Here is a 25,617-nt window from a genome sequence, read left to right as displayed (position 1 = left end):
TCAAAGCAAATTAATTTTAAAATGTGTCAGTCACACAAAGACTAAAAAATTTATCAGAGAGCCTGAAACTAAGGTCTGAATGCTTATTACCAGCTCAGATCTGCATATGGCAGAGTAAGAATTATTATTGTAAAATCTCTGAAAGTTTTTGGAATAGGTTTTCTGCCTTTATTTTAGGATTTCACAATAGAAGTGATGATATGATTATCCTCCCTCTGCAATTTAAATTTCATTTTTACTCATTTACTAAAACTGCTTGAACATTATCTCAACCTCTGCTGACATTTATATCTTCTGAAAATAAAAGAACTTAAAAATAGACTTATCTTCATTGGCAAGTAAGCACAATCTGACTATTTATGTGGAAGGCTGAGTTAAATAAGCCCCAGGAGGACCTGAAATGTAGCTTAGTTTCTTCCACAAGCCATCTGCTGTCCCTATTTCTACAGAAAAGAAAACAGACTTCACCTTATGGCTGCTTTGCAAAGAACTGCAGGCAATGAAACGCTGAGTCACCATGGAAAAGGTTGGGTCATGCAGCCTGAACTAACTCCTGCCAAATGCAACTTGAAGGTTGGGAGTAGGGAAGAAAGTTTCCTTTTGGGCAAATGGATTTCATAATTGTTCACAACAAGTTTTTTTCTAAACATTTTTTTTCTCTCCAGAATCCTATATCTGATCCACAAGTGATTCTATGTTAGAAGGGTCAAGCAAAGCCAGGGATTCCTGGTAATTGAAAGATCTGGATCTGAAAATTATTTTTGTCTTCTTTTGGTGATATATTTTCCCATCAGTGCTGGGGGCAACAAGATGGCTCAACTCATAAACAGAGCTTAAAACTAGATTTAGCTGGGGAAGGGGATGTAATTCTAAACACTCTAGAGAAACCAGGGGCTGCTGAAGCATTAGGAAGGAACGGGGAAATACCTGGGAGTTGCCTCAAGGGAATTTGGAAGAATTCTAAAAAGAGGAATCTCACTACTCCTTTGATTGTTAGCAAGTCCACAATTGCTTACCATATTTTTCAGTTGTCCAAGCATAAAGTTTGACACATGATGGATGAGACAGAGTTCTTCATAAAGAACTAAAGTGTTTCTTTCTTATTCAAGTCAAAGACTTTATCTCTTTTTTCCTCTAGTGTCAGTTGCTCTAGTCACCTTTTCATATTGTTTTTTCTAGACTGAGGCCTGGGAAGCTGTCAATGCCCAGATGTTTTAACATTATTTCAGAAAAAATATCAGCAAGAAATGTTTTAATGCACAACAAGATTTTGGCACCTCTCTGATGTACCTTGCTTTTCCTATGTAGATATGAAAGATTTCTTGCTGGAAAACAAGAGGCCTTATGTTGATGTGTCTTTCCTCCATATATAAGAACTGAATTTACTAGCATCACATGGAGGTTTTGAGATTTTTTTTAGCAAACTTTCCTGTTCCGCACCACTGATTGAGAATAGACTTTCCTTTTCCTCTTTTCTCCTGGCTTCACAGCTTGCTGTGAGCATCAGAAACAAATGATTCTTCTAACTGTGAGTGGGCCGTATATAGTGACAGAATTAAAATTTATTATTTTGCAGTGCAGGAGATCCATGCAGTACCTGGCACAAATGAGCTCAAATGGGGTGTTCTTGATTATTTATCCTAAAAAGAAATCCTTATTAAAAGAAATCACATTAACTGTGGTTCAAGAATCAACATTAAGTTCTTTCTAACTATGTCAAGTCACCTCATCTTCAGAATGACTGACAGTAAAGTGAGAATAGTCTCAGCCATAGTTTCTTTGGCAGACACACGAGCATCTCACAGCATTACCATAAGGGCAGTGAGACAGGTGGCCCAGAAAAGTTTTGAACGTCCAACTTTTGCAAGTATTCAAGGCCAGGTTGAGTAGGGCCTGGAGTAACCTGGTCAAGTGGATGTTGTCCCTGCCCATGGGAGGGTCAGAAGTGTGCTGTGGCAACCAGGAGGGCCTGTGGGGATATCAGTTTTGGTTTCCTTGGGTCTGGATTGAAGGCACGTGAGATGGTAGTTCATGTTGGGACTCAGGTGTTTATTATTTCTTATCAGTAAAACAGTCTCACTACTGTGAGTTCGACAGCTTTTCATTAGAAGGCACAAAATGGCTCACAATCTCTTGTTACAAGGTCTTTTAAGACTAAACTATCCAATTAAGAACTGGCACCTAGATTATTCTCCCTTTTAACCCAATAACTGATCCCAAAGAGCCCCCATTGTGGACTTTTCTGTCCAATTACAAAATCCCACCCAAACCCATGAAGAAGAAGGAAGAAGAAGCATGAAGAAGAAACCCAGGATGATAACCTGTGCCCTCCATCTTGCTTCCATCCACAACATACTAAAAATCCCAAAACCTAAATTTTTCACCAAGTGATACACCTACACTACTCTCTATAATCTATTTCACATTTTTGTGGATTCTAGTCTATCTTGAAGTCTAGGAGACTTTCTCCATGAATGAGGGTCAAAGGCAGTGCTCCCCTGGGGGTCAGGGCACCCCAGAGCAGACAGAGAAATATTCCCTCTGCTCTGGGTTTCCGCAAGGGCCAACCCTGTCCTGGGATGTATCAGTCACAGCATTGCCAGCCAGGCAAGGGAAGGGACTTTCCTGCTCTCCTCTGCACTGGGGGGGCCTCACCTTGAGTGCTGTGTGCAATTTCAGGCATGGCAATATTAGAAGGTTGTAAAGCTATCCTACAATAAGTTTACAAAGCTATAGTGTTCAAACGAAGGCTACAAAAATGGTGAAGAGCCTTAAGGGGAAACCTTATAAGGAATGCCTGATGTCACTTGGTCTGTTCAGGTTGGAGGAGATGGGGAGACTCTATTGCAGTCTACAACTTCCTTATAAGGGAAAACAGAGGGACAGGCACTGATCTCTTCTCTCTGGTGACCACTGACAGGACTCAAGGGAAAGGCCTGGAGCTGAGTCTGGATAGGTTTACATCAGATATCCAGAAAAGATTCTTCACTCAGAGGGATGCTGGGCACTGGAACAGGCACCCCAGGGAAGTGATCACAGCTCCAAGCCTGACAGAGTTCAAGAAGAGTTTGGGCAACACTCTCAGGCATAGGGTGTGACTCTGGAGGATGTCCTGTGCAGGGTCAGAAGATGGATGTCCACGATCCTTGTGGGTGTATTCCAACTCAGGATATTCTGTGATTCTATGATTCTAACTAGCTGATCTTGAAAACCCCTTCAAACCCAAACCATTTATGCTGACCTTGCTCATTACCTTGCCAAAAGTAATTTCAATAGACAGTGATCTCATTATCATCATTACAATGTGCAGCAGCTAAATGAAGTCCACATGGTCACTTCAGGTAAAATAAGGAATGATTCTGGAGATCTTTCTTCAAGCCTGAGCCTTTACCACCTGGAGAATGAACATCATCTACAGCCAGCTCTGCATGGGTACAGACAAGCGCAGTTACCGCATAGGAGTGGGGAAGATGCTAAAGAGAAAAATGGTGAAGCAGTTTCACCTTATTCAGAAAGCCTGCCTTTTATTTTATTTTTTTTTTAGAGATAGCACACTGATATATCTCAGTCCATATACCTTAGCCAGTTACTTTCCCTTCCTAATTTCCTCTTACACCTATTAGAGAGCTTTCCAGCAATAGAGACAATATTTTGTGAAATGGGAACAGTCACTTAGGTCCCATTGCAACTTCTGCAATCATGAGTAGAAGAAGGATAATCCAGGTTATATAGAACAGGATCTGAGCCGAATATGGTGCTATGTCTCTTGTCCCAGGATTACAGCAGGCAAGTCACAAAACTCTTCCTCTGTTTAAAATGGACATAATTATACTTTATAAGTGCTATTGTAAGAATTCAACATGTTGTCTAAGCACACCAAAAATACACATGATGCAATCGTGTATGTTACGTTTTTAGGTGAAGTAGCTGTAACAATCTTTATTAAAAAAAAACAAAAAACAACCCAAGAACAAGCAAACAAAAAACCAGTACATGTTGGTGGCAAAGAAGGAAACTGAGGCATGAATTGTTCTGGGCAGGAAAGTCTTCTTGTCTGTCCTGTGCTGTATCCCATTTTTCAGGTAATTTTAAGCACATTTGTATTGCCTGTGTGTCTCCATCTTTTCTCAGTGTTTCTAGAAACTTTAATATCCTGGCCTGAGGATATAGCCCCGGATGAAACCAGAAACCTTAGGGAGCTAGTTGAAAACAGACTAAACAGGGAGATAGGTTTCACTTTTGATAGCCTCCCTGAATGTAAATATGACCCTCTCTTCTTTAGGCTGGACATAAAAGCACGTAATTTGATTTGTTTAGCTAACATTTGTTACCTTCACTCCCTGAGGCTTGCTATAGGACAGGCTATAGAACAGCACTTCCTACTCGGGGGAGGGATGAGTTCTGGTAACGGAAGGAAGGAGCTGGATGAACATGCTGCCTCCAGGGAAAAAGAGAGATGAGAACCTTCCCGGTCTACCCTTCAAAAGGGAACAAAGTATAACAGAAAATAAATCCGTATTACAGTAGGTTTCCTGAGTGAGGCTCTTGGGATAAAGCTGAAAGATTAACTCCCCCCCACCTACCTGCCTGCTGAGAAACTGCTCTGAAGTGTAAATTATGTGCTACCCAGCCCCATTCCACAGCTATACCATGTTATGTTAATCATTCAGAGAAAGAGCTAGAATCCAGCTTTCCTGAGATTCAGGTGATGCCACTAATTCATAAGCCAACAGATTGCTCTTTCCTCTGTAGTGAATTTTTTTCTCATTACTTGTGAGAAGAGTGCTGAGAGTGCACCTGAGGATGCAGATCCATCCTGGGGCTTAAGGCTATTGCCAGAGGATGGAGAGTGCATTGCTGAGGTTCTATGCAAGTGGAGTACTTATGCTAAAGGTGTGCAAAGGTGTCCTTGCCTTTTGAAGTGATGGGAAATCTTTTCACTCTTTGAAACAAAAAATAAATCTAAGCCTTTAGTTTGGGATCGAGGTCTAAGCAGGGAACTCTTAGTGGTGGTAAGTACATCCTTGTCTCAGAATAAAGTACAGAGATTTGCAGAAAGAAATTCCTCTGGTTATGTAGTTTCAGGGTTCTGTAGCTTTTAGGTTCTATCTCTATCTCCCTGTTATTTGCTGTGTACCTCACAGGAAGCTTCCACATTAATTCTAAGCCTCGTGCAATGCCAAGGTCATTCTTATGGTCTCCTCCATGTCAAATGCAAATACACAAACCCTCAAGATGATCAGTTAGGAAGTTTCTCCCCCCTTGTAGAAGAGCTCCGCCATCTTTGCTAGACATATACATCCATTTTCAGATTTAAAATGGAAGACTTTGTCTTCATACATATCAGCAAGCACACTATGGGTATCCCACAGGATGTATGTGACTGTTTCTGATAGCAGCATTAGGTCCAAAGGGCTTTACATAATTTTCCTTGCAATTGGGAAACATAAAAATTCAGTGAAATTACATATGTGTACATGAGAATGCAGAGGCAGTAATCATTCGTGCATTGCAAAGTGATCAGAAGAGGTTGTCCTCATTTCCTCCACACGTTTCAAACACAATTGCACATACTGAAGTCCTTGCTGCAAAGAGCCTGGCACAAGCTGAAGTCAGATAAATCAGAAGATGTTAGGTTATTTATTTTTTACCTCCACTTACAATGGTGAAACCTAAGTGATGCTCAGGTCCTTCAGGCACAACCCTTATACTGTTTTCAATTTCACTATCAGACAACATAAGCATAATGATACTGAGTCTTCCTGTCTACAGTATTTGCACTCCATTAATGCCTGAACATGCAGCAGTTTTGGTCTAGTAAAAGAGACCCTGCCTGAGAAATTTTTAGTTTAAATAAGCAAAGATGGAGGAGCTATTTCAAGAGACCTCGCTGAGGGATTAAGGGATGTCAGACTTTCTGGCAGGAAGCCTGTGGGAGGTCAGGGAGCTGAACCGAGGGCTGCAAACCCCCAGCAGCATCAGTCTCCAAATTGCTCTTTACCTGGCAGCTGCCTGCCAGAGGGATGTGGTGGCTGCTAAATGAAAAGCAGATGGAGTTAAGTTTAGTTAAAGTAGACAGTCATAACAACAAAGAGTTCTCATCTAATCACCCAGCAGTAGTAGGGCTGAAAATGTAATCAAGTTGTTTTCTATAAATCATTTTCACAAGATAAGAGGCCTGGCTATACAGCATGGCTCACTAAGTATTTACACTGTAAACTTTCCTGCCCTCAGCACCACCCCTTTACTCTGAATTATTGCTTTAATGAATTTAATCATGAAATGTAACAGTTGGATAATAAGAACCCTATAAACTTCCCCCTCCTTTCCTTTTAAATTAAATTATATACTGGTAGTAAAAACATGATTATTTGAAGGTTGTGTTTATGAGAATTCTTGCCCTCTGAGGAGGGTGGTGAGAAAAAAAAAAGAATTAAAGTTTTTACTTACAAGAGAAAACAGCTTGTGGAAATAATTACACAGCTTGGGAGCCCTGCACAGCATATGTATGCAACAATTTTGTACTCAAGCCTTTAGAAACAGGCAAGTAGTCTGTCTTTCAGACAGTTGAATTTATAAATTGTCTCAGTTATTGTACTATTTTACTAATGTAATACCAAGATAAAGTGATTGAATCTTCTGAAGAGGAGCCAGAGGATGCTGATAATGTCTATTGTAATGAGGAACAATAATGGGCATAAAAGTTTATTAGCTCCACAGGTCACTGCACAGCAACAGCAGAGAAGCAGTAAAAGGGAAATTCAGTCATGTTCTGTTGGAGTCCTCAGCGTGCACTGAACCTCCTCATTAGGTGGGTTCACAGTCCTCCAAACAGGAAAGGTCCCTAGAGAATGGGAGAGTCAGGGAACAGAGCTTGGCTGCTTTGGCTGCACCTCAGCCTGTTCCTGGCATTCACACAGCTCTTCTAGTTTCCTCTGAATGGGGTTTTTAAAGATTTTCGAGATTAACGTGTTTTGGTTTACAGTCCATGTTCCCATTCACTTCTAGGTTCTCACAGGCTGGCCACACCAACATCTTTTCCTGCAACCCCAATCCCTTACACTGAAGGCAATTGAAAAGAATGATTCACTCCAATATTAAATAAACTCCTGTCCACTTAGGTCACTGCCTTGGCCTCTGAAGGATTTGAAGTAAATAAAGGAGTTGGATGACAGTGCGTTTTTTACTTACTTTGTTTAAAGTTGTGCATTGTTTTTCTGGAAAGACAAAGCACTTTCCCTTATTTTGAGTTCTTGAATTTCAATTATGCTGGAAAACAGTGATGTTTGCCAGGCTGGCCTGTTTCCTGCTGCCAACATCTTCCTGACAATGTTTGAACGACTACAGAGACAGACACGTCCCAGAGCTGCCCTGCAAGCTCAGGTCTATCAGAAGACAGAAACAGGACTGGTACTTGTGTGAGCTCTTTCAGATGAGTTTTTCTTTCTAGCTCATACACTAATTTTAATGGTACAAGTTGCTTGCATGCATACATTCAAGTGTTAGCAGCAGAAGCAAAACAGCAAAAGAAAGTGAGCTATTTTAACAGTGTATTTTCTGAGGATTTAGATGCTTCCCTCATTTGGTATCTAGCATCTTGTGCCTGTTTAAATAGTTGATTTGACAATAATATCTAAAAAGTCTTTGTTAAACCCATTAAAAATCTCTGCAATAATGAAATTCAGCCATTCAATAACGAATACAGCCTCACTTGGTGCAGTAGTTTCTATTTTCCCTCTCCTACAGTTTGAAATCTGACAACACTGCAGCACACAAACAGCAGATGGGATTGTAACAGAGCTTTTAAAATAATGAATATCCATAATTCTGCACTAAGGCTCAGCCTCTACCCTTGGATGGCATCTAGGGTGCTGGTAATGCCACTAACAAAATAAGGCAGATTGCTGTTTGTCTCTGACACAAGTGAAATACTATCAGTACAGTGTGCAGGAATGTGCTGATGTTGTACATCAAGCTCAGGCCTTTGAGATGGAGGAGAGGGGGAGAAGGGGAAGTTGTTACATGAAGACATCAGCACAGTACTGGGCCAGAGTATAAATCCTGGGGACAGGGTCTATGAGCTGTGGGGCTCTGTGGTGTGTTACACACTCCCAAGGCTTTGGGGCAGCCCATGGAGGGGCCTGAGAGAGGTCTTGAGTTAGCTCTGAGCCCAGAAAGAGTGAGCCTGCCTCTGTCCAAAATCTAATGAATCTCTGTCACTCCGCCAAGACGAAAGGAAGGAAATGTTAATAGATGCATCAAAGTCCAGTTCACACAAACATCCCCCTGGGATGTCAGACCAGCTGTGAGAAACACTTCAATCAGTCATGTAGGGCTTTGCTCCCTCCTCACAGGGCTTCTTGTAGATTTTATCCCAGGCAGATTTCATATGAAAGGGGTATTGTTCAAGCCAGCCAAAGCCAGGGTCTTCTCCCCAGTCCTCTAGACCCATAATAACAGGGTCACTCTCCCCTAGGAACTCTCTGAGTGATCTTCTGGGTCTTTTCTTCTTGACTGCTTCTGTGTTTTAACTTCCCAGCTGCCAGAACCTCAGCAGCACAGAGCACCTGTGCCTGGGCACCCTTGGGACACAGGGTCAGGTGCTCTCATGCCTGTACCTGAAGGGATGAGCCCCTGGTTGAGTCTATCAGGGTCTATCACCAGGTCTGTGGGGCTGTCTTCCCAGGACCAGAAAATTCTCGGAATAAACAAGGGAAACAACAAACTGGCCAAGGTGACTTTGTGACTTTGCAGGCTTGCAGGCAAACCTGCCTTGCCCTAGGGGGAATTTAAACAATTATACTCAGCAAACTGGGTTGCTCAGCTAAAAATTCTCTGTGACCGTGTTAAGGCTGGCAGCTAAAATAGAGGGAATGCATCTCCCTGCATTATTAGAAGTAACAGACTACTTTGGATTTTTTTAAAATTTACTTTTACTGTTTCCTTTGCAAATTGCTAGGCACTTCTAAACACAAACCAGTTTTTGCCCTTTCAACTTTCCTCACATTACAGCCCAGCTAACTCCATTAGCAAATAAAGTAAATAGCCAGAGCACTCATGAAAGTCTAAATTCCCTGAAGGAAATAACTGTATAAAACACATGGGAGTTGTTATTTCAAGGCAAGGAAATGGAAAGCTTTTAGTTTATCATTAAGCTGGCTCAGTATTTTGGTAGGCCTTGGCACTATTTATTAACAATTTATAAAGTCAAACTGGGGTGAATCTACGTAAGCAATACATATTTCTGTACTGAGATGAGGGACTTGTGCTATTTGTCCTGAACTCCATGTAAACAGTGCTTAATAAGCTCTGACTTGCCTTTTCTTATTAAACAGTTTGCCTGTGTGAACTCAAGTCACTGCATGTTCCTGCAAGAATTACCCTTCAACGCAGTGCTGATGTCAGGAAGTATCTTTCCAGGCTGCCATTACTTCAAAATGCAATATTTAGAAAAAATACCAGTATGAGGAATCCCTGAGTTCCCACAAAAGATTAGAAAGTGTTATATCCTTTTGCAGGAAGGGGCAGGGATGAATGACTAAGAAAGAAGAACACCCCACAAAGGAAAGCAAGGGAAGACATTGTCACAAATGTGATCCCATGGGAACCTAAGTCCATCAGCTTATGTTGCAAGGACATGCAGGTTCTAGGTTTTGCCTGACATATTTTCTAGCTCTAGCCTGACTTTTCTGGTCCCATCTTTTAATCCTTCAAGTCTTTGTTCCCCTGAATGCTCTTTCCTTTTGGCAGTTCTAGTGTCACAATGGTTAGACCAAACCTATATTAGTTCTTCCAATGTATTTGCAACGCTCAGCAAAACTGTGAAAATGTTAAAATAAAAAATTCAGATACTAACTTTTGTCATCAGTTAGTAAGATGGGTGCATTCATTTAGAAAAGCTCTGCTTATGAGATGCCCGCCTGTCCTGGATTTGCCAAGCAAATTGTATTCTCTTTGCCATCTCTATGGCAGCTGTCTTCTGTTAAGTGGGCAGTTTTCCTTATCTCTTCCACAACCATCCTTCCCTCTGGGGAGATATCTGCTGATAACAGGCTACTGAATGTCACTGCACAACTGATAAGAACTAGAGCATCCCATTGGGAGATGCTCCGCCCAGAGGGAGGAGCCAAGCATTCCTACCCAGATATAATCTGGAGATTCTGGAACACCAGCACAGCTTCTCCACCGGATTTCCCAGAGGAACAGCTGCCTCTTCCACTGGATCTTCAGAGGAAGACTACACCCTCTCTACAGGATCCCAGCTCCAACAGAACCACACCTGACACTCCAGGAGGACTGCAGCCACAATTCCAATTGGACTGCTACCAACACCCTGACCAACAGGGTATCAGGTTGTGTTCTGACTCTGTCAGTGCTGTTTTAGTTTACTGCATTGTTTATTTTATCTTTTTATTTTCTTCCCTAGTAAAGAACTGTTATTCCTGCTCCTGCATTTTTGCCTGAGAGCCCCTTAATTTAAAATTGATAGCAATTTGGAGGGAGGGGATTTACATTTTCCATTTCAGGGGATGCTCCTGCCTTCCTTAGCAGACACCTGTCTTTCAAAACCAAGGCACCACCTGAGGCCTCATTCATTCTGTTTTATATGTGTGCTACCTCAGGGAAGGACACTGGACAGACATCTAGATGTGCTCATTGATTTCTTCTGATATTCCTGCAGGGCTCATATGCTTCCTATAGGCAGCTACAAACTCTCTGGCATTGCTCAAAAATCCACCAATTTGCAAATCCTGACAAAACCAAGTATCTAGCTGTAAAGATGGTTACATTAATGTTATTTAAGGTACAACTAGACTGGCATTTTAGCTCACTGTTTTCTACTCTCTAAACTTCTCTGATAGTCTAAGGGCATCTTTGATAATTTGGGCATTCACCATTTGTGGCATCACGCAGCATCAGAGGCTCTGGGCTTAATTCTGTGGTCAGCCCTTCTCAATTTTTCTGTCTGCAATACATACTGCTGTAACCAATGTCATTCTCCAGATAATGTGAGGCAGAATTAACTTTTTGCAAAACCTTTTTTTCTGTTTGGGTTGTCAGTTTGCTGAGGCTCATATCTTGATTTTGAAGGAACCAGAGCCCTGGGAATGGATGCATTATTAATGGGCCTGAGAGACAATACATAAAGTTATGGTGGGATTACATACAGATTAAACTGAAAAAAGATAAATCAGTGGCCCAAAAGCTTCCTGATTATTTAATTTCTTACGCTTTATACTCTGTGGATAGTAGGACTGTTCAAGCCTGAGATGACAATTATGAACAGCAATTAGTGGAATATGCTGCCTGTTAAGTTTGACACAGCCTCTGTTATGAAGCACACTCTTCATATATGAGGAAAAAAAGTAATCATTTAGTGTCTTTTGTGTGGCAGCGTTTCTGCAGTAATCCATTTCAGAAACAAAATGGAAGTGGGATAAGTAGAGAGAGGAAAAAACCCAACCCTGCTTGTTCTTCCCTTCCCATGGGGCACTGGGAAGGCAGGAATTCTCACTATGTCTATGTTTAGGTGTAATGCAAAACTTCTCTTTCTATTAGAAATCGCTATTTTAAAAATCTATTTAAAAAAATGAATTGCAAATTTGAATTGCAGCTAAAATAAAAAAAAAATAATATTGAAGGTTCATTATATTACTCATTGCCCATTTCTCTCTGATGACTGCTCAAGGAACCAGGATGATTAAGTCAGATGTAGAAATATGCACTGTAACTCACAGGCTTTCCACCTTCCAGTGAAATGGAAAAGATTGGGCTGATTTCACTGAAAGCAAATTGTCTTCTGTTCTCTGTTACTGACTGAACCAAGACTGTTCCCCTAAGGCCTTCTGTTCACCCTGAGAATTGGTGTAGTTTTGTTGATTTTTCTCTCTTTTTAAGAATCCAATTTGCAAAGTAAGTCTCAGTTTGCTTGTAAACAGGTTTATTTATGTTTTTATCAATATCTTCTATCAGATTGTACTCTCCTAAGGGAACAGAAATATAATTTCTTTTCCAATCTGCTGTGCTAAACAGACTTTTTTCCTTTCCTTTACTCATTCAAGGTCAGTCTAGATCCAGACATCTGTTTTTAACATCATATTTTATGTGATGCTTCTCAGATTACACTCTGTGGTAGCAAGAGTGGGTGGGACATGAGCACTTTACAGAGTATTTAAAGAATCAGTTGCATCTTTCTTGCATGTTGCTCCAGCCAAGTTCCCAGAAATCTGTCCATTTCCAGTTTAAAGACCAGAAACCACTCTCTTTGGAAATGTTTGAAATATGGGTTACTTTGGTACTTTGCCCTTTACTGCAAATGTTTTTCTGATAAAATATCACAGACTTTCCATGAATGTACACAAACTAGTGAACTCAAAGCTTTCTTTAGTTCAGGAGCTCTATTATCGTCTTTGCTTGATGGCTTTACATCTTCGGACTAATAAATATGTAATTTAGTGTTCACAGGAGATAAGTAGCCATAGCTCTGTGTCTGATTGTATTGTCAGCCAGTATGACATGCCTATTTCTGGGTGCAGATATGGCACACAAAAAAGGCCATTACCTTTCTCTTTGCTACCCCTCTACTAGTAAATACAAGACTGACTAGCTACACCACATAAATACTGAGTTCTTTACAGTGCTCTTGTGTTTGGGCATAATAATTTGGTGTTCTAAACCCTATCAGAAAGAATACTAACCCTGAAATTATCTTAATCTGGATAAATAATTCATCACAAATTTGACTTGATTTCTTTGTTAATAAAAATGATACTATTTTCTCTTGACCTGCAATCTTCTCTCCTGACCTTCAGAGCAGCCATCTGCAGTTCTGCCTCCAGCCTGGCTCCCTGCTCTGTGGGGCTGGGCCTGATCCCCTAACTGTGGCCCTTCTGGAGCAGAGCGCTGTACACTGTGCTGCACTCATTTGGCATTCATGCACCCCAATTCTCCTGCTGTGAGGGTCACATCACGTCACATCATGATATTTCTATGTATAAATTACAAGGTAATGCTTCTGAAGTTTGTTGCACAAAAGAGGCAGAAGACACAAGCTTCAGTGCAGTTTGGCAACACAAATATCCTATAGAGCCTTTATGAGGACTTAGAAACCCTGCAAGGCAGACTCTGACTTACAATCCCCCTTTTCTATCCTGACATTTCCAGCTTGGCCACAGCAGTCATGAAATAATTATGAAGGGCAGAAGGACTCCTGTAAGAATTGATCTATATTTACATGAGATTCTGTTGCAGAAGAGGAGGTTTTTCAGATTAAAAATCAACTATACTCACAGTGAAACAAAATAATTTATTATTTAATCCTGGGATGGCAGAGGAGAAGAAAGTTCATAATTATTATTTAGTTCTTAGCTAAGAAAAATATATACTAATATTGGAATTTATTTTTTCCTTTGCTACATCTTCCCCTATTTGACTACCTTTTTTTTAACATGCCTGTCTTGATGTCAAATCTTTTCTCTTCCTGTCCTATAACATCATTAGCAAGAACTGAATCAGAAAACCCCACTTCCTGCACTGTATGTGTGGTATTTTTGGGGTCTCCCATTGTGGGGAAGAAAGATGAATCTGACTTCATGTTCTTAGAAGGCTAATTTATTAATTTATGGTATTGTATTATATTATATTAAAGAATGCTATACTAAAACTATACCAAAGAATAGAGAGGATACTTAAGGCTTAACAAGATACTAATGAAAAACCCGTGACTTTCCAGAGTCCCAACACAGCCAGACTGTGACTGGTCATTACGTCAAAACAATTCACATGTTGGATAAACAACCTCCAAACCACATTCCAAAGCAGCAAAGCACAGGAGAAGCAAATGGGATAATATTGTTTTCCTTTTTCTCTGAGGCTTCTCAGCTTCCCAGGAGAAGAAAAAATCCCTGGTGAAGGGATTTTTCCAGAAAATATGACAGTGACACTGTATGCGTTATTATGTTATATACACTCTACATAAAATAACACATTATATAGACATGATATACAATAATAATTGAGTGGCCTTCAGGATTTATAAAAATGCCAACTTCTTTGTAATTATTGGCAGTAGTATCTTTTATATAAAAAAGTTATGATGCTGTTTTGCAGCATCTGTTTGGTCCTGGGAAGGAAGAAGGAAGGGAGGAGAAATGGACACTCAACAGCTTTTTGAGCAGAGTCTCTAGCTGCCAATCATACACAACATCATCACTTTTGGGATGGTGAAGACATGGAAATATCCTCTCTGTGGTGCTTGTGGGCGTTTGTGCAGATGTCTGACTGCTCTGTTCTGCTTCAGTCTCAGGTAGATACCTTTCACACCCTCCGCTAATCAATAGTAATCACAAATGCCATCTGCCAGCTGCACAGATTACACAGCAGGAAGGGCACTTTCATCAGTGCTGGCTGAAGCCACACACATCACTCGTGTCTCTGGAAGTCAGGCTGCTCAACACCCAACCCTTCCCCTGAGCACAGTAAAACCCTGTGGCTTGCTGCAGTAGCTGCCATGCGGTGTTTTGGGCTTCTTGCCAGCCTCAAAGGAGTGACCTGGCTTCCCAGAAGCTTTCCAAGCTTTTGCAGTGTGAGTGCCCTCCAATAGTATCTGTTGCTGCTCAGATATGCCAGTGACAGAAATGCAAACAGGTATAATGGCATTTTTGGAACAGATCTCTCTTTCCATAAATGAGGTGCAGAAGAGCTATCTGCAAACATGGTATTTGAAGTTCCTAAACCTTCAATCTGACCTGAGAATAACCTGTGTGAGAGCCACTCTTAAAGAATAACCAATGCCTTAAAACAATAAATATAATTTATGAATATATTTGACACCAGAATTCATAAAGTTCATCCAAAGTCCTTTCAACCTTCAGCTTTTCATTTTTACCAATTTTACAAGACATTTATATTCCTGCACATTCTGCAGAGAGATAAGAATTTTTTGTTGCGTGCTGTAATTCTGTAATTTACAGGATAATTGTTCAACACACCTGGGTTTCCATAATTGTGAGAGTCCAGAATTTCTTGTTTAAAGGTTTCATAACTTCATTTACTATGATACTCAAATTTTACAGTGCACATTATATGCAACTTGAAGCACTTCATAAAATATTTATACCATGCCTAGATGTGGCAGCTACATTTGCGATTACATTTTTATTCCTGTTAATTATAAATCAAACATGAAGTGGTGATTGCTTTTTTTGTTCCCTTGGCAAGAATATTTGCAATAAAACTATCTCTGTGCAGAGTCCTTCTGACAGCTCACCAGCACATCAAACTCCAAATTGTGAAGAAAATTCCCATATAAAATGCACAAGATATTATTCTTTGGAAGTTTCCAAGGTCTCCTTCAGGCCTACCACTTGACTTTGGCTCTGCATAAATTGTAAAGCTCCATCTGAGTGGTGTTCATGACGGATAATGGCATCATAACTCTTTATCAGTCCTTTTCTGGATCATGCAGTTTTCCTGCTGGAGGCTGCCTGCAGCTCAGTCATCAGCAATATTGCCTGTGTTCCTGCAAAGATACACTGACACAGGCAGCAAACTTTTGGGTGAAGGCTGTCATGGTGTTCCACTAAAAACTAACCTGCTTGCTTTGCTAAATAAAGTAGGGATTGTGAAACCCTCATGTAGAACAGTAATCCTGATTGTCATTCTGCCAGCCCTGACAGCTCAAACCCAGCCATTTCATCTCTTTCTCTAAGTATCTGAGGGGCATTTACCTTGTTAACACATATAAATCATTTTGTTTTGCTGTCCTACAAGTTAAGAGTGGTATGCTCATGTAACTTTACAGTGTGTTCTCCAGTCATGACTGATTCAATCTAACAGAACTGCAAACTGCTCTATAAATTATAGAGAATGACATCTGTGGTAATGCTGGTGTACTTGTTATAAGTAAGCCAGCTGAATTCTTCTGCTCTGGCTTCAGTCCTATTTCTCCTTGGTCTAACTGCACGCTCTCCATCTTCACACTTGTACAGCTGCAGAAGAAATTGTTTAGTCAGATTTTTGGTTTTTTCTTTTTTAATAAACTTGTACAAATGGACCACCCTCTACTCACTGGTGCTGAATAGCAAGTACATAATTACTGTAACAGTGCTAAAAGTCTCGACCGTACATGTACACAGGACTGGATGTCATAATTTTAATAGCACACACTGTTTTATGTATCATTAACACTTCAGCTAAAAATCCTCTTAGAGGATTTTTAGCTGAAGTTTTAGAGGCCAGCTTAAAATTGTGTTCCTTGTGAGGTTGAATGTCCTATTATTTTAGGACATAATTCTATGAGAAAAATAAACTCCTAAGCTGAATTTTTAATGAGAGCTTCCATTTAATTACATGAATTTTGTTCCTAACTGGAATTTTTTAGTGACTCATTTAATTACTGATATAGATCTCATTTCTTTCTTTTTTTTCCCTAGTAGCAAACTCCACACACATATTGATTTTAAAAAAATTCAATTAATGATTTTTACACACAAATCATTCATCAGCAATTCATTATAGATGTTTGCTACTTCAAAATCAAGATAGCAGTTGCTTTGATTAGAAACATGAGCTTCTGTACCATAAAAAGCTTCTGAGCCTTGATAGGCTAAGCCACATTCCTAATGCCATGTGTCATAAACAGATAGTAAATAAAAAGCTCATTAGCATTCATGTGAGACCTTAATGGATTTTTTCTCCCCAAATGCTATTTTACTGTTACTGCAGGTAAGACAAAGGGCAGTAAATAGGTGCCTGGTACAGGGATACTCCTTTCTGTATCCAAATACATTCAAAAAGATGAAATCCCATTTTTTCTCCTTTGAAAACTAAAGACAAAAGGCCTTGCAGAGCAGACATCATCACTACCAAAAACCCAACAAACCCCCAGCTCCAGCCAACACTGATACAGTGAGAACTATTTGGACAATTCAAAGAGCAGTCTCCAGTGAAGCCAGCTCATGATGGAACTACAGTCTCCCCCGACTCCTTCAGAGTTTTAGGCTGAGATTTCCAGAGTTCTAAATGACTGTGCAAATGGGAACAGCAGACTCACTGCAAGCATTTGACCAAAATTCCCTAATGCAAATCAGTGATCAAGGCTGTGCTGCTTTTCAGCTTGTTTTAGGAATGGCTTTTAGTCAGACTTTAAAATAGACAAAAATCATTGAACCAACTTTTTTCTTCTCAGTCTCTGAAATAATGAGTTGGTGTTGGACTGCAGATTTATGAGCAAGTAGCTGTTAGGCAGGTAGGACTAAAACAGATTATAAGCATTTATTCCTACAGAGAAAAAAATCCCAAACTCAATAACAAAGTCTGTATAAAAGGAAAGAATAAATAACCATGAATTAAAATTCATCTCCCAGAGGGAGCTAGCTCCTCAAGTTCCCCTTTAAAAGCCATGATATGTTATAATGTTTGATCATCAATAAAAGCAATAAAATGCAGCATTAACAGAGTTTTCAGTCCTCAATCCCAAGTTCAATATTAATTTTTATGGAGAAATCTAGGTGTTACTTCTTGATTTGCTAAGTCAATATTTTTACAGACAAAACTACTCAGGAAAAAAAAGAGACAAATGAAAAAACTCATACTTGAAAGATTATTTTGAAGTGTCAAATCAAGGAAATTTGCAGGTGAGGCAATCCCAGCTGTCTGTGCAAGGAGTGCACCTCACATAATCTCCGGGATGCAATCAGAATGAAAAGGGTCCAGGAGGACCCCAGGCTACAACCTGTGCTTGTTCCTGTCCCACATTGATGGTTTTCATTAGGTCTCCCTACCCAGACAGGCTGGGAGACAGAACTCCAAGCCTTCCCCAAGACTTTCCCCTTCCCCTTCCTGCCTCTGCCTATGCTGAGCAGTGCCATGGCCTGGAGAGCATCTTAATAACATGGATTTTACTGGGAAAGGGGAACAGAAGTGTTTTAGAACAAAAAAAAAAGAGATAAAGTTAGCATCATCCAGGAGGTGTTTCCTAGCTGTTGTGCTATGCCATGTTGCTCAGCATGGGCAGAGCTCACCTCCAGGAATTGTAAAACTGCTCTCTCCACTGAGGTCAGAGTTGTGCAGTTAAGTAGAACAATCAATCAAGAATGTATTCTGTACCTGGGAAACAAAAGAGACCATGAAAACTGAATTCACTGCTGTTAAAAATTACTCTTTTACTCTTAGTATGGAATTGTCTTTGCATTTATTTCAGTCAGGAGCTTCTGCGGCTATGCTGTGAAAGGTCAGGATAATGACAACAGTGTGGGGCTTTACCCTCTGCTCATGTTTCCAGCTACTGCTTTTGCCTATCTGCCACATTTATAATGCTGAGAAAAGGTGAAACTGTTCTTACACAGCTGAGGGAAGAGTGTTAGCTACAGAAAATGAGGCATTTTGCACAGTGGTTGCATATTATCTTGGGGATTAAATGCTTGAAGGGAAACTTGTACCCCCGGTGTCTGGGTGGGTAGAGAAATGACAGCCACAGTTGCACAGGGTTCCAAGTGCATGTCATTCTAAGAAAACAGTCATGAGTATTGTGACAGCTGCAGCACTGGAGAGCAAGGAAGTCTTACAGTCAGGGTGACAAGTGGAACTTATACTTTCCCTTGTAGAGGAGAATGTCTGTTCTCATGACAATTAATTCCTGGATTTCTAAATAATAACTATATTATAGAAGAGAACAAAAAAAGTCTCTTCAATGATTAAGTAATTAACATTTAAAGTATTGAGGGAAATAATAGAATAATAGATTTCTGAGTCAGTTTTGATGGCAATTATTCTGGTGGGAAAAGGAGGTGGATTCTCAGCTTTCAGACAAGCCCCACTTGGGATTTTAGTGTGATTGTTCCTGGTCCTCCACAATGGCCAGCAAAAGACATGGCTCCAACAAAGCCCTCCAAAGGAAAGGGCGAGCAGGCTTTGCTTTTAATTGCAAATTCATACATTTAAGTTTCCTCTTTCAGGAAGGCGAGATGCACAATCAAAAAACTTTGTGCTATCTGGAAAAGGGTAAGTTCCCTAAAGGAAGGGAATGTTAGTGAGGAGAAGGCTCACCAGCACAATTCTGCTCTGCCCTCACCCCAGGCCTCCATGGGTGTTTTCCACAGGACAGCTCTAGGCCACAGTATCCATTGATGGCACACAAGGACAATGCAGAATCCAAGCAGAGAAGGATTTAAAGTCTGTCTGATCTGCTAAGACTTGAATAAAAGGACAACAAAGAGCAACCACTAAAATAACCCCAAACTAAGTGAATCAAAGTCTCTTGACCTTGTAAGAGGTGAGGTAGGGGTAAGGGGATAAAAGCAGAGCTTATTGGTACTAACTATATACCAATATCTTTGCCAACAGGGTAATTTTGCCAGCGATTCCTAAATTTATCTTGAGTGTAAAGAGCTGGACCATATTGCTTTCATGGGGACATTTTGCTCTCCCAAGCTCTGGCTGTCAGTCACATTTTGGCTAAGCTGTTTCCTGCAAGTCCCTTTCAGAAAGCTAAAGCCCTAGGAACAGCCATTAAAGAAATATGTGTCAGCACTTCAGAAAGGGAGGACACATGTGAGCTCTTCAGCTCGTATTTAGAAATCACTTCAGCCCCCAAAAGCCTCTTGTTATCCTGCCCAGTGAGTCTGACCTCCTGCCACCCTGGCCAGCACATTGTGTCCTTTCCTCCAGCATGTCTCTCCTCTTTTACATAAGACAAGGGTCTGCAGTGCCAGTGCTCTGCAGCATCACAGGGACCGTACAGCCAAAGCTGCTCATCTCTGCAGCCCCCCACACACCTCTTGGATCTGCATTCCAGACCTGCTGAAAAGGAGGCTAAGAGATAAAACAATGCCTGTGAGAACAGGCAGCACACAGAGGCTGGTGTAATGTGTATGACTGTAAACACAGGAATCTATTTTTCACACATTGCACAGAACAAATCCCTGAAAGGCAATGAAAACAAACACCTCCAAATAGCATTTTTGTTCTGTGTGGAAACATCTCCATTGCAGCTATTTTGATATATTAAACTGTCAGCAATAAATATTTTTTTTTCAAAGAAAGAGCTTTTCAGGTTACTGTGGTTTTGTCTGCAAACTCAGATAAAGGAGGCAGACATCTCCTGATACTTTCCCCCAGCACAATATTCAGTGCTTATTAGTAAATCAAAATTAGTTGCCCCATGAGCTTGCCATCTCCATTATTTCACCTCAGAGGAGAGCAACCCTGGATTTTTCTGTAGCACCCTGTTTCCTACAGTATTGATGAATCAGACAGCAGTGATGAAGACTGGACAGAGAATAAACTGGAATGCCTGTCCCTACAAGGACCTTGACATTCCCATTAAAAGCAGTGGCCTGCTCTAATATGTGTCATATCATCATACTCTTCTGAGTTTTGCATCTGCTACCCATGCTTGCTCCTCCATCTATGAACAAAATTAATTTTCCACTGCAAAGTCTGAGTAGCAGACAGGGACATCAGAGCTTTGCAATGGAAAGGGAATCTTATTCCTAGCTGATTGAATTATCCAAGTAAAATGCCAAGTCGGTGTTTATCCACCTGTAATCGTCCCCCAGTACCATTCCTAGTGCCAGCCTATATGAAACAGAGGATCTGAGAGGGGAGCAGAAGACTGGAAATCTAGGGAAGAAACAATCTTTGCTCTCTGATGCGTGGCACCTTGTTACACAGAGGAATAACACCTTTTCTGGGAAGGGACTTTCTAATAAAGGTAATGGCCTATTTCAGCTTGCTTTTACAAAGAGGCATTGCTGGAATGGAAGGTACTTGTCAAGTTCTGTTTTTCCTCTGGAAATTTACCCCAGGCAACAAGTTTCCTTGATGCTTATCATGAGTTTCCCTTTTGTAGCACAGTGCAAGTTTTTTACGCCCATAATCCTAACACAGCACTTTCAGAATTACTCCAGGCCTATTAATTTTTTTAATGAAGGATGCAGGGTATACAAGAAGTTTTACAATACTAGAATTTGGGAGTTCTGATCCAACCTATTCAGTTAATGAAAAAAAAAATCCAAAAACTGAAGAGCAAGTGGCTAGGCTATCTAATCCTCTACTGTCACTGTCTAGACTCAAGTATTGCTGTCCGCCTCATATTACCAGAATGTAAATTGCCTATCTAGAAAAGTAAATGAAATCTCAAAATATGTGAGTTTACAAAAGATGCCATGAGAAAAATTGAAGGAAACTGATTAACTGCAGAAGTATCAAAATGCAAAGCTGTCCTCTAATGAAAGAAAAATAATTCAGTTCTTTCTGTCCTTTTCTACTGTGTGGCTTTAATAAACTCCAGGAAGCTGTTGGGGAGGGGGAGCTATCCATGTGCCCACACAGCTTCAAGCTTATCTTTCTGTAAAATAATGAATTGCTTTAAATCCATCTCCTCCAGCATGACCCAGCTACCCAGTAACAAGGTAGGAGACTGAGCGGGTTTCCTGTGCTTGATTGCTTTTTAATCATATTCTGTGCACAAAATGCCTTCAGAAATCTATTTTACTTTGTATTGTATTCTCTGTTCAGAATGAGAATTCATTCAGCACCAAATTAGTACCTGAGCAAATCAGAGTCACAAAGCTCCCTGTATATAGCAGTGCAGACATACAAAGCAAAAAACCAATCAACATATTCTGAATGTTAAGTCCCACATTAGAATCTGGAACAAAAAGTCGTTCATTATGTTGTTTCAGAAGAACAAGTAGAAACTTACCTTTTCAGGTTACTAATTCTTTGAAAAAAGGAAAAAAAATTCCAACTTCATTACCTCGTATATACCTCATATGTCCTCTGTTTGTGTGGTTACAGTTTTAGCTCTCAATCTGTGCCTTTTCCAGATGTGTTTCAAGAACAAATGGGAAGCATCAATCATCTGGCAGTTAGCTGTGGAAATCTTCCCCAGATTAAACAGTAAAGGTAAAATAGACACACCTCATATGTGTAAATGTATGCAGGACACCAGCTGATTTAGGAGTGTTACTCTTCACAATATATCCATTCAAACAGTATTTCTTAGGGGTTATTGAGTGGCATTAATTTGCTTAAGAACTTGACTTCTCTCAAGCTCGTCATAAAAAGCATAATTTCTTTTGCAAAAGGCATAGTTCACCATTAGTAGAGTTCTCTTTTGCCTTGCTAGTTGAAGTAACCTGACTGGTGTTCTACAATTGTTTTACTTTTGTTTCTATTTATTTATTTTTTTTCTCTCAAGTTTCAATCAGATTTGCCTTGTTTGCATTGAAGATTCTGATGATAACCCATAGACTGGAAGAAATTAGGCAGTCTCCCATCAGGCACACAAACTCCTTTCTAAACAGAGTACAGCCCATCCCAGGGTGACAGCATGTGGATTCTATCACTGTTCCACAGAAAAATGGAAAGGCATGAGCTGTGCCTGGCATCTGAAAACCTAACTCTCAGAATGGCACATGAGTATATCCTTTACCTCTGATTTTAATCAAAAGCTATACACCAGAGAGAGAGACTCACAAAAGCCTGAGCTGTAAGCAGAATCCTAGGAGTTTGTTCTGTAAAACCACTTCATCCCACTGCTTTTCCCAGCAGGAACCAAGCAGAAACAAGAGAAGGCAGGTCACCTCTTGCCCCAGGGCTGCTGTTCTTCCTTTCTTGTGACAAACACCTGAAGGCCTCCAGTGACCATCCTGACAGGGGCAGTGCTTTAACAACAAATCATGTCACTCTGCTTAAGGGAGCTCAAAACATTAAGAGGGAATAAGAGTTAGACGACAGAAGAGAGGAAAACCTTTTCAAGAGGGAAATACCTAGCTGGGTGGGGAGGAGGGCAAGGGAGGGAGCAGTTGCTGAGATGCTTCTGTACAACTCTAGTTTGGAGGATATTCATGAGTATGGGAGGGATGCACATAACACAGATGCTTTAGGTGCTTGTACATCCATTTCTTAAAAACCAGAATTCAGGCAATTGCTGAGTGTCTTTCAGGTTCACAGGGCATTTTCTTTAACTTCTCTTTTTCCCATGAGACTATGAACAGCTTATAGGAGTTTTAAACTGAGTCAAGCTGGATTTAGATGTAGAGAAAGTATCAAATTACCCGGAGCAAAAGAAAAGATTACACTTAAGATGGAGGATAAAAGTACCATAAAAATATATCTGTATATGTGTGTGTGGTGCATGTGTGCCTATCTATATATACAGATATATGCAGAACCATATTAATTTTATAAGCACTACAGTGAGCCTGGGAGGTTAACAACATTCTTATCCCAAAAAGCAGTCCAGGAGTTGCGGATGTCATTTGCCCAACCTACTCAATATGGATTCAGTGATGATATCTGTGTTATCAACATAAAACAGTAGCACACAGGATTAAAATAAACAAAAAAACAAACAAAAGAAAAGTGAGATTAAAGAAAAAAAAGAAACAAACTAACCCACTGAATGATTATATTCTGGAAGGAGTGAGGAATGGAGGTAAACCTACTTCAACGAGAATGCTTGACTCTAGCAAAAACACTTGCCAGGTTTCCTCATGGATTTTATTTTAATAAGAAATTTAGTAATTTATAGCCCCTGATGTCTCAAGTCAACTTCCTTATTGTCCTAAGGAGTTCCTGTACACAACTGACCCATCTCAAGACATATCTTTGTGCCAGCTGTCTGATCTCACTCACTGAGATGGCAAGGGCCAACCAACTTAAACGTACAAGTTCTTGCCATTTCCCTTATCTGTGGCCACATTCTTCTGCCCAAATGCTGTGGTTTGCTGTCCCTTGGATTTTCTGGTTACAGTCCAGCTTCTCAAGCATTCACTAACCACAGTAAAAATAGGACTTCAAGTAATTTCACATGGGGAGGAGGTAATCTTTGACATCAAGGTCAATGTATATATATATAACTGAATGCTCTTAGTTGCCATAGAAAAGGCATGTTAAACATGTCAATTATTAAATAAAGTGCCACACTTGTGCTGAAACATTCTCTCCTCACACCATGCTTTAAAAATAAACATAACTGCATACAGTACAAAGTGTTCAAGACATGCACTGATTCCTAGCTATTATAAATATGCAAAATTTGACAATCAAGTATGGCCAAGGAGTCTGAAGGTCTTAAACCGTCTCACATATTCAACAGAGGCATTTTGCTAAGTTGCTGCATGACCTGGAACCCAGGCTTGGATTTTCTGCTTGACTTGTGTGCTCTCACTATGTCAGGTAGTTAAGTGGGCACTCAGGAGGATTTCTGCATGGAATTTCTGAGGTCCCTCTTGGACTGCAGACTCCCACCATCATCCAGTCTAGAAGGGTTCTTCTTGCTGACCTTCTCTGCTCAACATCTGCCTTAAAAGCCCTGTGGTGGAAAAGGCAAAGTGATTTGCAGAGTGAGAGAGTGCAGAGGGCTTGGTGGGGGCAGCTGGAGTGCATGGGACTTCAGCCAGTCAGCAGCTGTTCCCTGATGGCTGTAAGGTGTTTTGGGGAGTGTGGGAAAGCAGACCTCACAACATCTGATGCTGTCTTGTGAGAAATTCATAATGCAGTTTTGTTGGATTGTAAAACCCTTGTTGTTTTCATAGAATTTTCATAGTCTCAATAAATACGTCTGCTAATGGTGCTGTACCTTTATTTCATATCTTCATACAAAAGCACAGGAAATTAAAAATTTTATTAGATGATACATCCTTTACTCCTTAATTACCAACAAAAATATAAGGACACTCTGGAATATTGACTTTTAATGAGATGATAAAAAATATTCAGGTTGCATCAGCCATTCCAATATTACAGCAATGAAAGCCAAGCAACCTCTACTAACTTTTATATCATGTATAACTTGTACATAATGTATCAGGTGATAGGAAGCCAAAATACCTACAGAAGACTGTTTTTTAAAGAGTACACACTCAGACTGAACCCCTGATGAACATTCTAACAGTGCCACACAGAAGAAACCAAAGGAATTGTGCTAAAACTCACCAAAAATTCCCATTAAGTTTTCTGTAAGTTTGTATTTATTACTGAAACCCTTCCACACTTAAATATTCTAACAGCCCCTGTGAAATAATGTCAAATCCATTGAAATCATATTGGGAATCTTTCTTACAATCCTTTGCTGATGAGGAGGAACAGCATAGGAGCCTGTGACCCTCATGGCAATGGGATCAGTCTGGTTCTGTGGGACATGATTATTTGCTAAAGTTCACAAATAACTGAACTCAAAGTAGTATTCTCATGGGTACAGCAGTGGCTTCCAAGATCCAAAACAATAGACTTTCTAACTGTAAAATATTTTTCTGCAGAGAAAAGCTTTTGGGATCTGAGACTGAATGCAACCTGTTGTTGTCCTTGGAGAGGTGTATTATGGAGTGGAGGAGGAGAAAAAGGGTTTCCTGTTTGGAGGAAAAACCTGTATCCATTCATCTGCAGCTGCTCTTGCTCACGAAACTAGATCACCTGCCAATAAGATAAATTCATGGACTGGTGTGCTGAGAGAAAAGGCAGTAGTGTAAAATCCAAGATAAAAACATGATATTAAAAGCATGACATTATAAGGAAATTGCTGTAAATGAAATGGCTCTGAAATCTGCTGTGTTTGGAGAATATATTTTTGTAGCACAGCCACACCTTTTTGTAGGAACTTGTGTCCAC

The sequence above is a fragment of the Molothrus ater genome, chromosome 1 (genome assembly GCF_012460135.2).
Source record: "Molothrus ater isolate BHLD 08-10-18 breed brown headed cowbird chromosome 1, BPBGC_Mater_1.1, whole genome shotgun sequence".
In the NCBI taxonomy this organism is placed as follows: domain Eukaryota; kingdom Metazoa; phylum Chordata; class Aves; order Passeriformes; family Icteridae; genus Molothrus; species Molothrus ater.
Note: the sequence above shows the minus strand (reverse complement) of the source record.